At 34.7% G+C, this 11410-nt stretch overlaps 1 long non-coding RNA gene across 1 annotated transcript; it reads left to right on the top strand.

The window, feature by feature from the left end:
• The first annotated feature begins 3895 nt into the window (after window positions 1-3895).
• On the top strand, window positions 3896-5791 carry LOC107776466 (uncharacterized). The gene is made up of 2 exons (XR_012698818.1): window positions 3896-4392; window positions 4719-5791. It is a non-coding gene; the product is annotated as an uncharacterized LOC107776466 (long non-coding RNA).
• The last annotated feature ends 5619 nt before the right edge of the window (window positions 5792-11410 follow it).

Below are 11410 nucleotides of genomic sequence, written 5' to 3'. Positions count from 1 at the left end.
AACTATAAATTGTGTTAGATTAAAAAATTAAAGATATAGTAAATTCATACCACGTGAGGAGGATAACTCCAGCCTTGATGAAATTTCCACCCTCGATTCGGATTCACAATGGCTAGCACTAGTGAACGAGAATTAGAGTTATGAATAACAGTAAAAATAATAGTATATTTCTTTGGGATGCGTATTATAATATGTTCAATGAATAATTAGACCCCTCTTTATATAGTAGGGGAATCTTACTCTAGGTACAATTCCATAAAAGTAAAATCTCTTGTTTAACTAATTACTGGATTCCCGTCGGTACGTGTCGAGATCTGCGCCGTGATACCCGATTGGTCACGACTATTATGGCCTTCCGTTAATTGTGTTTGATTGCCCAATAACGCTCTACGAAATCTTTTGGGATTTGGACCGATCCCGGGGTCATGCCTTTGAAATACTCAAAGGTGGGCATCGTGCCCCCGGTACCTGACTCGACGAGTCTCTTACCTTGATTTTGGTTCCTTGCCATCGTGTTCCTTACTCGATTGATTTTATGGGGAATTAGGCCGGCTTATAGATTCGATTTTACCCGTATACACATTGTTTAACTAGATACTAGATATAGAGTTCAGGAAAAAAGGGTAAACGTTTTTATATAAGAGTTCAATTTAAACACTTTCATATAAAATAAATAGGAAATAGATAGAGTATATTGTTGTAAATTTGACAATTGGATTTGTACTTAAAAAACTCTTACCTTAGATTTATAATTTATTCCGAATAGTATAGGAAATTCTACCTCTTATAGCAAAGGTATACACCATATTTATAATAAACCAAAACTATTTTAAGATATTATTTTCTATAGCTACCTTTTATATGTTATAGCAAAATAAGTATTTATGGTATACACTACCATTGAAGTGTGAACTACGCTATTTATCTTTTCTCTCTCTCTTTCTTTCAGTTAACACACGATTCTCTCTTAAAATATCAGGAAAACTTTTCTTCTTTCTCTCTCTCTTCCTTCTCTCTCTTTGAACAAAATACCCGCTTCTACTCTGAATTCTCTGGCCGAATCCTCTAGGGTTACTACAACTGAAAATACTTCTACATGTTCAGTCACCCTACAATGTGTACACCAACATGAACGTTGGATGAATAATAGGGCTGAAGTTCTTAAAACGATGAATCATCAATTTCTACATAACTATGAGTTAGAATTGTCGGTGTCATCATCCACTATTGGCTCATCCTCTTAGGCAAACAGATCTTGCCATGGCTACGTCGGAGAAGATTTGAGGCCCGAAATTTTGTTCGTCTCCATTTTTAGTTTTACTACAATATATATAGTATTTTGCTTGGCCGAAAAATGCCATCTCCAGCGAACTTTCTTCTCTTCTTTGCTATTTAGTCACATACAATGATACAAATACATTGTATTATGTACAAATACACTCAAATATATTGTATTTTTATATAAATATATTATTTTTTTCTCCTGTATTTATGTATTCCGAAGGTCTGTATTTTTTGAATACAGGCGAATATCACTGTGTTTTGTAATTTTTTGTTATTTCAATACAGTCGAATTGAATATGGTAAATTGAATACAATGTATAATAGTGAATATCTGTGAAATTGGATATAACGGTATACATCCTATTTCTTGATTTTGTTGTTGTTTGAATAAAATTGAATTCAATATAGTGAAACTGAATACAATTCAATATTACACTTTCTGTTGTTAAACACCCCTAATTACTATTTTTTAGGCAGATTACCTCATTGTATTTATAAATACATTCGCGAGATTATATGGAATACATAATTAAATATTTGTAATCCTTGTTTTTTACCTCACTGTATTTATAAATACAGTCACATGAATACATGGAATACATCACAATAGCAATGAAATTTATGTAGAATTGACTTTGTTGAGTTAAGTTAGGAGTGATACACACTAACTGATCATCTTTCCGTTATTAAACAGTTGTATTCCCCTATTTTTTAGGCGAATTCCGCTACTTTATTCATGAATATAGTAGCGCGAATACAATCGCACAACTGGATTCCCCTATTTTTTAGGTAAATTTTACTATTGTATTCATGAATACAGTAGCGCGAATACATCGAATACAGTCGCGTAATAACTAAATAGTGGCTATACGAAGTAATTTTTTATATGGTAGATATATAAAGTTAATGGAGTAGCTATTTAACATTAGAGGTTTGTGAAAAATTCTCAATATTATATTACATGTGTGGTTTAACAACTCAAGCTACATACTTAATCATTGAACTTAAAGAAAGATGAAAGTCTACATATTCTGTATAATTGAACTTCAAAAGGGAAAAGATATCCTAAAGCCAAAGGCAAATGCCACATGGAAAAACCTTGGTTTGTGAGCCTTGGCTCTATGAGTCTCTAACTTAATTTTGACTTTATTTAAGGCCGGCAACCACTTATAACCTTACACAAACACGCAATATTCTAAAGTATATAATCCAATAAAAAAACAACAGGAATTCGTGTCAAAGACTCAATCTTTATCGGAAAATAAGAAAAATAATAATTAATCTTTGTTCCTTTAATTTTGCCAAATAAATTAATCTAATCTAAACCACTAAACATCACCAATGTACTTTATAAAATATGTACAATAACAACAACATAACTAGTATGATCCTATCATTACTAGAAATTTAGGAAAAATTATCCAAAAAATTGATCAAAGTTGGTCGGTAATGACCAATAACCGTTCAAAACGTGACCATTAACTAGACCAATATCGACCAACTTTGGTAAGTCAATTAAATTCAAAAAATAAATTGCCGAAAACGTTTTTCCGACCAAAGTTGGCTGGTATTTTAATTATATAGTTAAAAAATGCACCATCTGGGAATCAAAGCGGGGTCTGTACTGTGGCAAGATACTATTCTACCACTAAACAATTGGTGTATTTTATTTTAAGACTGTCTTTTATTTAATTTATACTCTTTCCTTGTATTTTCGCACGAAAATAACCGACCAAAGTTGGTCGATTTTATTAAAAAATAAAATTACCGACCAAATTCTGTCAGTTTTTTTAATATTAATTTTAATTTATTTTAAATAAAAAATCGACCAAAGTTGGTCGGTTTCTTGAAAAATAAATTTTGCGAGACTCAATAATAGTTTCCCGCATTTTTGCGCCAAAGAAAACCGACCAAAGTTAGTCGGTTTCGTAAAAATAAATTAAAAAATAAAATATTTTGAAAAATCGACCAACTTTGGTTGATTTTTTAGCTGATTATTTGACCGGCCAAAATTGGTCGGTTGACCGTGGTCAGTTTTTGCCGAATTTCTAATAGTGTATAAGTAAAATCTTGGGAAGGAGAGGTGTACGCAGACCTTACCCCTACACAAGGTAGATGTCTTGTGTTTACAATAGATTCTCATCTCAAGAAAAACGTTTCCAAAATAAATTTGAAAAATACAAGAGTTAAACAAACTATGATGAAAATATTTATTACAAAAAAAAATTATTGATATAAAAAATATTACTCCCTCCCTCCGGTCCACTTTAATTGATTTTTTGGCTATTTTCACACATTCATAAATTCACCTTTTAGCATTAATTAACAATAAAATTTATCATATTAACCTTAATTTGTTCATTGGAAGTATAACAAATACTCCTAGGATCTTTACTCCAAGGGCAACTTCGGAATAAAATGAGTTAATTCATTTTTCATATCTGAAAAATCAAATATTATAGACCACAAAAAAGAGTCCAAAAAATCAGATAAAATGGAACGGAGAGGTGTGTATATATATAATTTTGAACTCGACAATTCAATTAATCAATTACTCAATGACATCTGAAATTCATAAATTCATTTTTTTTTCCCAAACCATCGGAATATATCCCCCTAAAGACCCACCAATATAATTATTCTCCTTTTCTTGCTCTTTTCTTCCTTCCATTTTGTCTTTTTGTTTGTTTCTAATTCATATATAGAAGAAGAATAATATTATACCTAACACTATATACTAGTCTCTCTTATCTTTTTCCACAAAGAAACCAAATTTCATTGACTTCCCAATTCATAGCTAAACAGCTGGTTCTCTCCTCCCCTCCTACATCAACCCCAACAAACTCAGTTTTCTTCCTCCATTTTTTCTTCTTCATATTTATATGCTAATTAATCACTTCCTTAATTAGGTTTGTTAATTGAATCAGACAAGGACTGGTGGCAGTAGTAATGGTCTCATGGAGGGTTACTCAATCAAAGGAGCAGGCCAAGATCGTTCAGCGTGAGGGATAAATTACGTAGCTGACCTGCTGGTCCATCAAATATCGTAGTTTCTTGATATATTTTCAATGCCTTTTGACTTACCACTAATTTCATTTTCGACTCTTTGTAAGTATATTTCTCTTCCATATACCTTTTCTTTTTCCTTTTCACTCCTCATAAATATACATGATTATATACGAATTCAGAATTCAAGTATGATAAGTTCAACTTAATTATTATATTTTTAAAATTATAGTACAATATTGAATTAAATTGGATGCATAATTAATACAAGGCCGCATATACTTGTTCCATTTGTTCACTAATGCTAATTTTTCATATTGATGGTGAAAATATATATACGTACGCATAAGTTGTTGTATCCTATGTTGTGGCTTTGAGATACGTGCATAAATGGATGAAATAGGAAATCTTGGGTTTTCTATTTGCAGGAAAGGTCAAACAGAAGGATAGCAGCAAGAACGAAGGGTGAATTGTTGACGTAGAGAGAAAATGGACGGTGAAGATCGAGTTATAAGACGACGAAAGAGTTTAGCAGAACGGCTAGGATTAAAAGGAATCGGATGTTGTGGGTCCTACTTGGGTATATTGCCAGCAACGTTAAATATAATGGACTATGAAGACGACATAGAAGAAGTGATGGGTCATCATATAATTCATACACCATCCGAAACAGCTTCTACTACTACTACTATAGCATGTTTGGGTCATATACCCGGAGGAAGGTCCGGGATGAATTTGGCGGCCGCATTGGCCGCCGAACGTCACTTCCAAGAGGAAGTCACAGAGCAAGGTTCAGATAATGCAATTGACAATAGCCTGGGTCAACAGACCGGGCAAGGCCCTAGCCCGTTGAGGCCCGATATTGACGGGCCGAGAACGGTACCCGGGACACCAGCAAGAATGTCGTTGATGAGATTGTTAGAAGAAACGGAGATATATGAGGGAGAATTAATGGAGAAAGAAGAAGGGGTAGGGGGTGAAACTGTTTGTTGTGTGTGTATGCAGAGGAAAAAAGGAGCAGCATTCATACCATGTGGGCACACATTTTGCAGGGTTTGTTCAAGAGAGCTTTGGGTAAATCGAGGTTGTTGTCCTCTTTGTAACAGATCGATTCTTGAAATTCTCGACATTTACTGAGGTAAAAAAAGAATCCGAGATTTTGGTCATAGGGATTTATTAAAAGTAAAGAATTTAAATGAAAGTGAGGAGGTGGAATTGCTCAAAACTGGGCTGAAATTCTTTAATTATGAGTTGGGCGCTTTAATCATTCAACCCATAAGTACAAAAAGAGGGCGGGAGGAGAATTTGATTTGTAGTGAAAGTTAAAGTTTCTAGTCATATTGTTGAGTGATTATATGGATTAATAGTGTAATTTTTTTGCTCTTTTTTAAAGTTTGTAAATAAGCCAAAAGAACTTTTTCTTTTCTTATAGAAAAGAAAAGAAAAAATTTTGGACTTATGTAGTTAAAAAATTATACTTGTACAATGTTAGTTCTAGTCATTCTATATCCAATTGACCAATTCAATGTCATAACAAAACGTGGAATAGATGCAAGCACGGCCTTTTCTCTTGATGCAACAAAAAAAGATAAGTTATACATTTGGCTAATCCGATAATAATTATATTTGCTAGTCAAATATAAAAAAAATATATGTATGAAATAGTAATAATAGGGTTCTAGTTACAAATAGGTCAAAGGCTTTAACTATTCAGCGTAATAATGACTACTTCTTCAAGTTGTGCCTACTATTAAATAAAATAAAATAAAATAAATAGAGATCAGATGGACTTAATCAGTTATTTGTACAAAATTGAACCTCGGCATTGAAAGCCATCTATTCAAGCCTTTCGCGTTCTTAATTTCTTATTGCTCTTTTTTTATTGAATTGTCTAAATTTGCATAACATAATAGAGTTCTAAAACTTCATAAGTTGAGTATGTGACGCATGAGAACCATGAGTAAGCTCAACTTTTGTCCTACCTTATTATACTTTTTACCCCTACTATTCACAGGTCACCAATGTACGAGGGAGAGGAAAATGTTTTTTTGTGTATTTTAGGTGACAGAGCACCTTTAGTACTTTATATGCCATTTGTTACGCTAAAACGAACCGCATATACTTTTAATATAGTATGATACTGTCTATTTTGGATTAAACTCACCCTTTTTTTTTTAAATGACTCACACTATTAAAAGAGCTCCCAAGTTTTTGCAATTACTAATTTGAGACTTTTGTTCGCACCAACAATCTCCTCGTTAAACTAAATTCTACCTGACCTACTACAACAATCCATGAAGTTTCCCCTTGAACCAAGTTCCACTTGGCGAAGTATCACGGTTCAAGGGTTAATTTTCAAGATTCACTGTATGTCACACACATCATTAGTGTATTTATGGCACCTGAAACCCACAACTAGCTTCTTCTTGTGTGCCCATCTCCATGCTCGTAAAGGGTAAGATAATCGAGCTCCACACCATCTTCCAGCGCCATACTTATTCCGTCAAACCTGCGCTCTAATATCAGTTGTTCTACTCAACCAGTTCAAAGATACTCTTAACATGATGTGATGTTCAAGTCCGCACAATTTTTCTCAAAATACCTCACACCATTAAGAGATCACAGTGTAGCCTTTCAGTCTTTTTCACTACCATTATGGGATTTTCGTTTGCACACCAACACCATCTTGGTCATAAGAAAGTTATATTGACTCTAATAACAAATATTTTGGATGTCTTGGTTCGCGAAGGATGGTTACCGTTTTGTTTACACTACTGGTGGATGTATTTGAAAGACAAGCCCACTTATAAATTAAGATGTGTCGCCACGGTTCGATTTGTTCGATTTTTGATTTTCTAATTGATAAATCAATAACCGAACCAAAATTAGTTCGATTTCTTCGATTTTTACTAATTCGGTTCAGTCTATTTTTGGTTCGATTCGGTCGGTTTTCTCTATAATTTCGGTTTGCAGTTTATGTTCTCTATAGTCGCCAAGAGCTCATGAGCAAAAATGGATCTCTTTCAGAACATGTCCATGCATTGGACCGTCCATAGTTAGATCGATTATAGCAGGCCTGAGTATCCAAAAACCCTAATCAACAAAACAAGATGAACCAAATACTTCCTCATTATTTAAAGGTGTACATTTGATGGATGCGCCTTTTAATACTCACACATGCATCTTTTATAAGTTTCCTTCAAATTTTTAGATATATATAATAGCAATTTATATATGTTAGATATAGCAGGATTGGCCTCTTCAAAAAAACAATAAAATTGAGTTGGATCAGCATTTACACATTTTCTACAAACATTCACAACTCATTAGCCATCACAATTGGAGTAGTTAAGGTCAGGCGTTCCAATCATGTATAAGTATGTGTCTAAATCGTTTTGACATTAATTCATTCGCTAGGGTCTGTCTTTACGTATCAAGCTATAAGAATGACTTAGTTTAGCATTGTATGTGCATCTTAGAAAATAATAAGCAAGTCCATCTAACTAACACACAACCAGGTAACAAATTAACAAGTGACAAGTCCCTCTAACTTACAAACAACCGATGTATTTGTCCTCAAATCACTTGGAAAGGTTGAATAGTCAATGAGTCAAAACTCATTTAAGACTTGGGGAAAATGACTTGTTGAAAATTTGGAAATTGCCAACTGGCTTAAGGGTCCCATTTCGTTATCAATTAACCCACATGTCAGTACATAAACATCAATGTTTAAGGACTTTCTTGATTGTACGTCGATTGACTTCCTTCTAAGAAGCAAAAAAGAAATACTCGGAATATTCTTTTATCTTGTTATATGCTAATCTTTATTCTTGAATTCTCTCTCAATTACAAAAGCCCAGACACTTGAAATGGTTAGAATCTCGAATTCATAAACTTTAAAATTCTGGCTATGACTTTTGTTGGGTTAAAACGGCTCAAAGATATTTTTAACATGGTGTGATATTGTCCGCTTTGGGACAAGCCCGCACGGTTTTTCCCAAAAGGTCTCACACCATTAACAATATCAAATTCCTTATAAGTAATTTATTTTTCTTCTTTACTTTCTATGTGAGACTTTTGTTCATACACTCCCAATAATCTTCCCCTTGAACTAAGTTCCACATGACCCATCATCGTTTATTGGCTAATTTGGAGATTAACTGTGTGACACCTATATGATCAGAGTATTTACTGTCATTGAAACCCAAAGAGAGGTTGTGTATGCGTCTTTGAAGCTATGGGTAAAGATAGTGAATCAGCCCATAGACGGGCAAAGGTACTAAGTCGGGCCATACGCCATCACTTCGCCATCTCCATACTCGTCTCGCCAAACCATTGCCTTTGATACTAGTTGTTGGGCTAAAACGATCCTAAAATACTCTTAACATGGTATGACATTGTCCTCTTTGGGCCAAGCCCACACGATTTTCCCCAAAAGGCCTCACAACATTAAGAGTATCTAATTCCTTATAAATAACTTATTTTTCCTTTCTACTTTTCATGTAGGACGTTTGATCACACACTCCGAACACCTTTGCCACCCAATAACCTCCATAATGTACTGTGTAAATGTCACGACCCAAAATTCAACTAGTCGTGATTGTACCTAACCCAACCCGCTAGGTAAGCGAATTAACAATAATCCAATTCAAATGAGATTTACTGAGAGAAATAATGATAATATAACTGAACTTTTTATACAAAGAATTCCCAAAGACTGGTAGTACAAATCATGAGCTTCTAAGATTTAGAATTTATAAAGCTGGTATGAAATAAATATATCATCTGTTTGAAATATACATGAATAGATTAAAAATTCTAAAGCTATCAAGAATAAGAGGCAGCTATGACAGGAACGTAGGTGCATCTTTAATGCCATCTCCCTCTATACACAACAACATCGCAATCCGAAAATCTGCACACAAAGAGCAAGAAGTGTAGTATGAGTACAACCGACCCCATGTACTCAATAAGCAACAAACCTAACCTTAGGTTGAAAGTAGTGACGAACTTGGACAAAGGTTGGAGTCCAACACCAACAGCCAATAACAACTCATAACAATATAACTAAAGCAGTACAAGTAATAACTCAAAAATATAATGCTCAACTCGTTCATAATTCCGAAAAATAGGCATCCTTTACAAGTATAACCGTAAAATCTAAATCTTTTACCGAAATCACCAAAATATGGGTAAATTTGAAAATATGTGATTTTTCCAAAACTGTCAACAAGTAAATATTTCATTATGAGATGTCATGAGGAACGTACATCTCTATGCCTACATGTCAATGTGTATGTGAAGCCATGAATGACGCAATACAGTCGAAAAATGCATCTTTATGCATGTATGTCAAGTGTGCATGTCAAATGCAATGCAACACAGTGATATAACCGTATGTATACTCTCAGAGTATCAATTAGCTCAGTCCTCCCAGTCGCTCAGTCCTCATAGTCACTCAGACCTCAAAGTCACTCAGTCCTTATAGTCACTCAATCCTCACGGTCACTCAGTCCTCACAGTCGCTCAGTCCTCACAGTTACTCAATCCTCCCAATCACTCGGCACTCGCTCTCAGCACTCGCACTCAGTAGGTACAAATGCTCACTACTCGTAAGTCAGACTCCGGAGGGGTGGATCCTACCCAAGCGCAAATATAAGCCAATCGTGGCATGAATCAACAAAGTATGCTGCAACGTGCAGTCCGATCCCATAAACATCCTCACAATCAGGCCCTCGGCCTTACTCAGTCATCAATCTCTCCAGTCTCTCGGCCTCACAAATCTTATGCCAATTGGCCCAAACAATGATAATATGCTGTGAGACAAATTATATCAGAGACTGAGATATGATATGCAATAAATGAGCATGTAATTACAATTTATCCAAATAACTCAACGGCGAAAATGACCTCAGTGAGTCCAAACAGGATAAGCATATAGCCTAAACATGATTACTAACATGAGTCACAACTCAGCTTCTTTAACACATGAAAATACATGGATAATGACAAAATTATTTAACTACACAGCTCCACATAATCGATTAAGTCACAATTACTATGGTGCACGCCCGTCACCTAGCAAGTGCGTCACCTCAACATCAAATACATAACATGTATATTCAAGGGTTCATACCCTCAGCACCAAGTTTAGAAATATTACTTAACTCGATCGAACTGAATCCAATACCGAGCAAGCCAAACAATACTCTAGAAATTTTACTCTGCGCGTATTAACCTCTAAACGACTCAAAACTAGTCAAATTCAACTCAAATTAATCAATTAATGCCTAAGAAAACAATTCCAAATGATATAGGTCGAATCTTTAATAAAAATCCTGAAGTCAGCCAAAACGTCAAACCCCGAGCCCACATCTCGGAATCAGAAATATTTAACAAAATCCAAACATCCATTAAATAACGAGTCCAATTATATCAAAAGTATTCAATGCCGATCTCAACTCAACCTGCAAATCCTCAAATTATAGTCTATGAAGTTTCACAAATCTTTCCCGATTTTTTCAATCTAAAATACTAATTAAATGGTAAAAATAATGATAGATTCATGTATAACAACTAAAACCGAATTAGAATCACTTACCCCAATTCATGTGGTGAAAATCGCCTAAAGCATCGCCTCAATCCGAGCTCCATAGCTCAAAATATGCTAAAATACCTAAAACCTTCGAAATAGAGTACTTAAAGGCCTGCTCTAGGGGTACCCTTCGCGATTACAAAGAATTTCCAGGACAATTTTACTCTATGCGATCACGGCCATTTCCCTGCGATCGCGCCGAACAAGCTTCTATTAACTCTCCCAAACTCTTCTCAAACAATATGTAGTGTATTAGCCGTAACATTTTGTACATAACTCTAAATGAAAGATGATTTGATTTTATGAAAACTACACACAAAGTTCTATAACTTTTGTTTTTGGATTATCTCCAAATTCCTTATAGATTGCAAGATATACGCTTCCAAAATCGGGTCAGTGACAGCAGAATTTTCTTCTACGCGATTGCGAACAGGCTTCCGCGATCGCGATTCAAAGTTCCCCAAACAGCAATTTGCTCTTCGGGAACTTACTCTTCGCGATCGCGACCAATTCTACTCGATCATA

Source organism: Nicotiana tabacum, chromosome 14, assembly GCF_000715075.1.
Source record: "Nicotiana tabacum cultivar K326 chromosome 14, ASM71507v2, whole genome shotgun sequence".
Classification (NCBI taxonomy): Eukaryota; Viridiplantae; Streptophyta; class Magnoliopsida; order Solanales; family Solanaceae; genus Nicotiana; species Nicotiana tabacum.
Note: the sequence above shows the minus strand (reverse complement) of the source record. Positions and strands in the feature narration are given on the sequence as shown.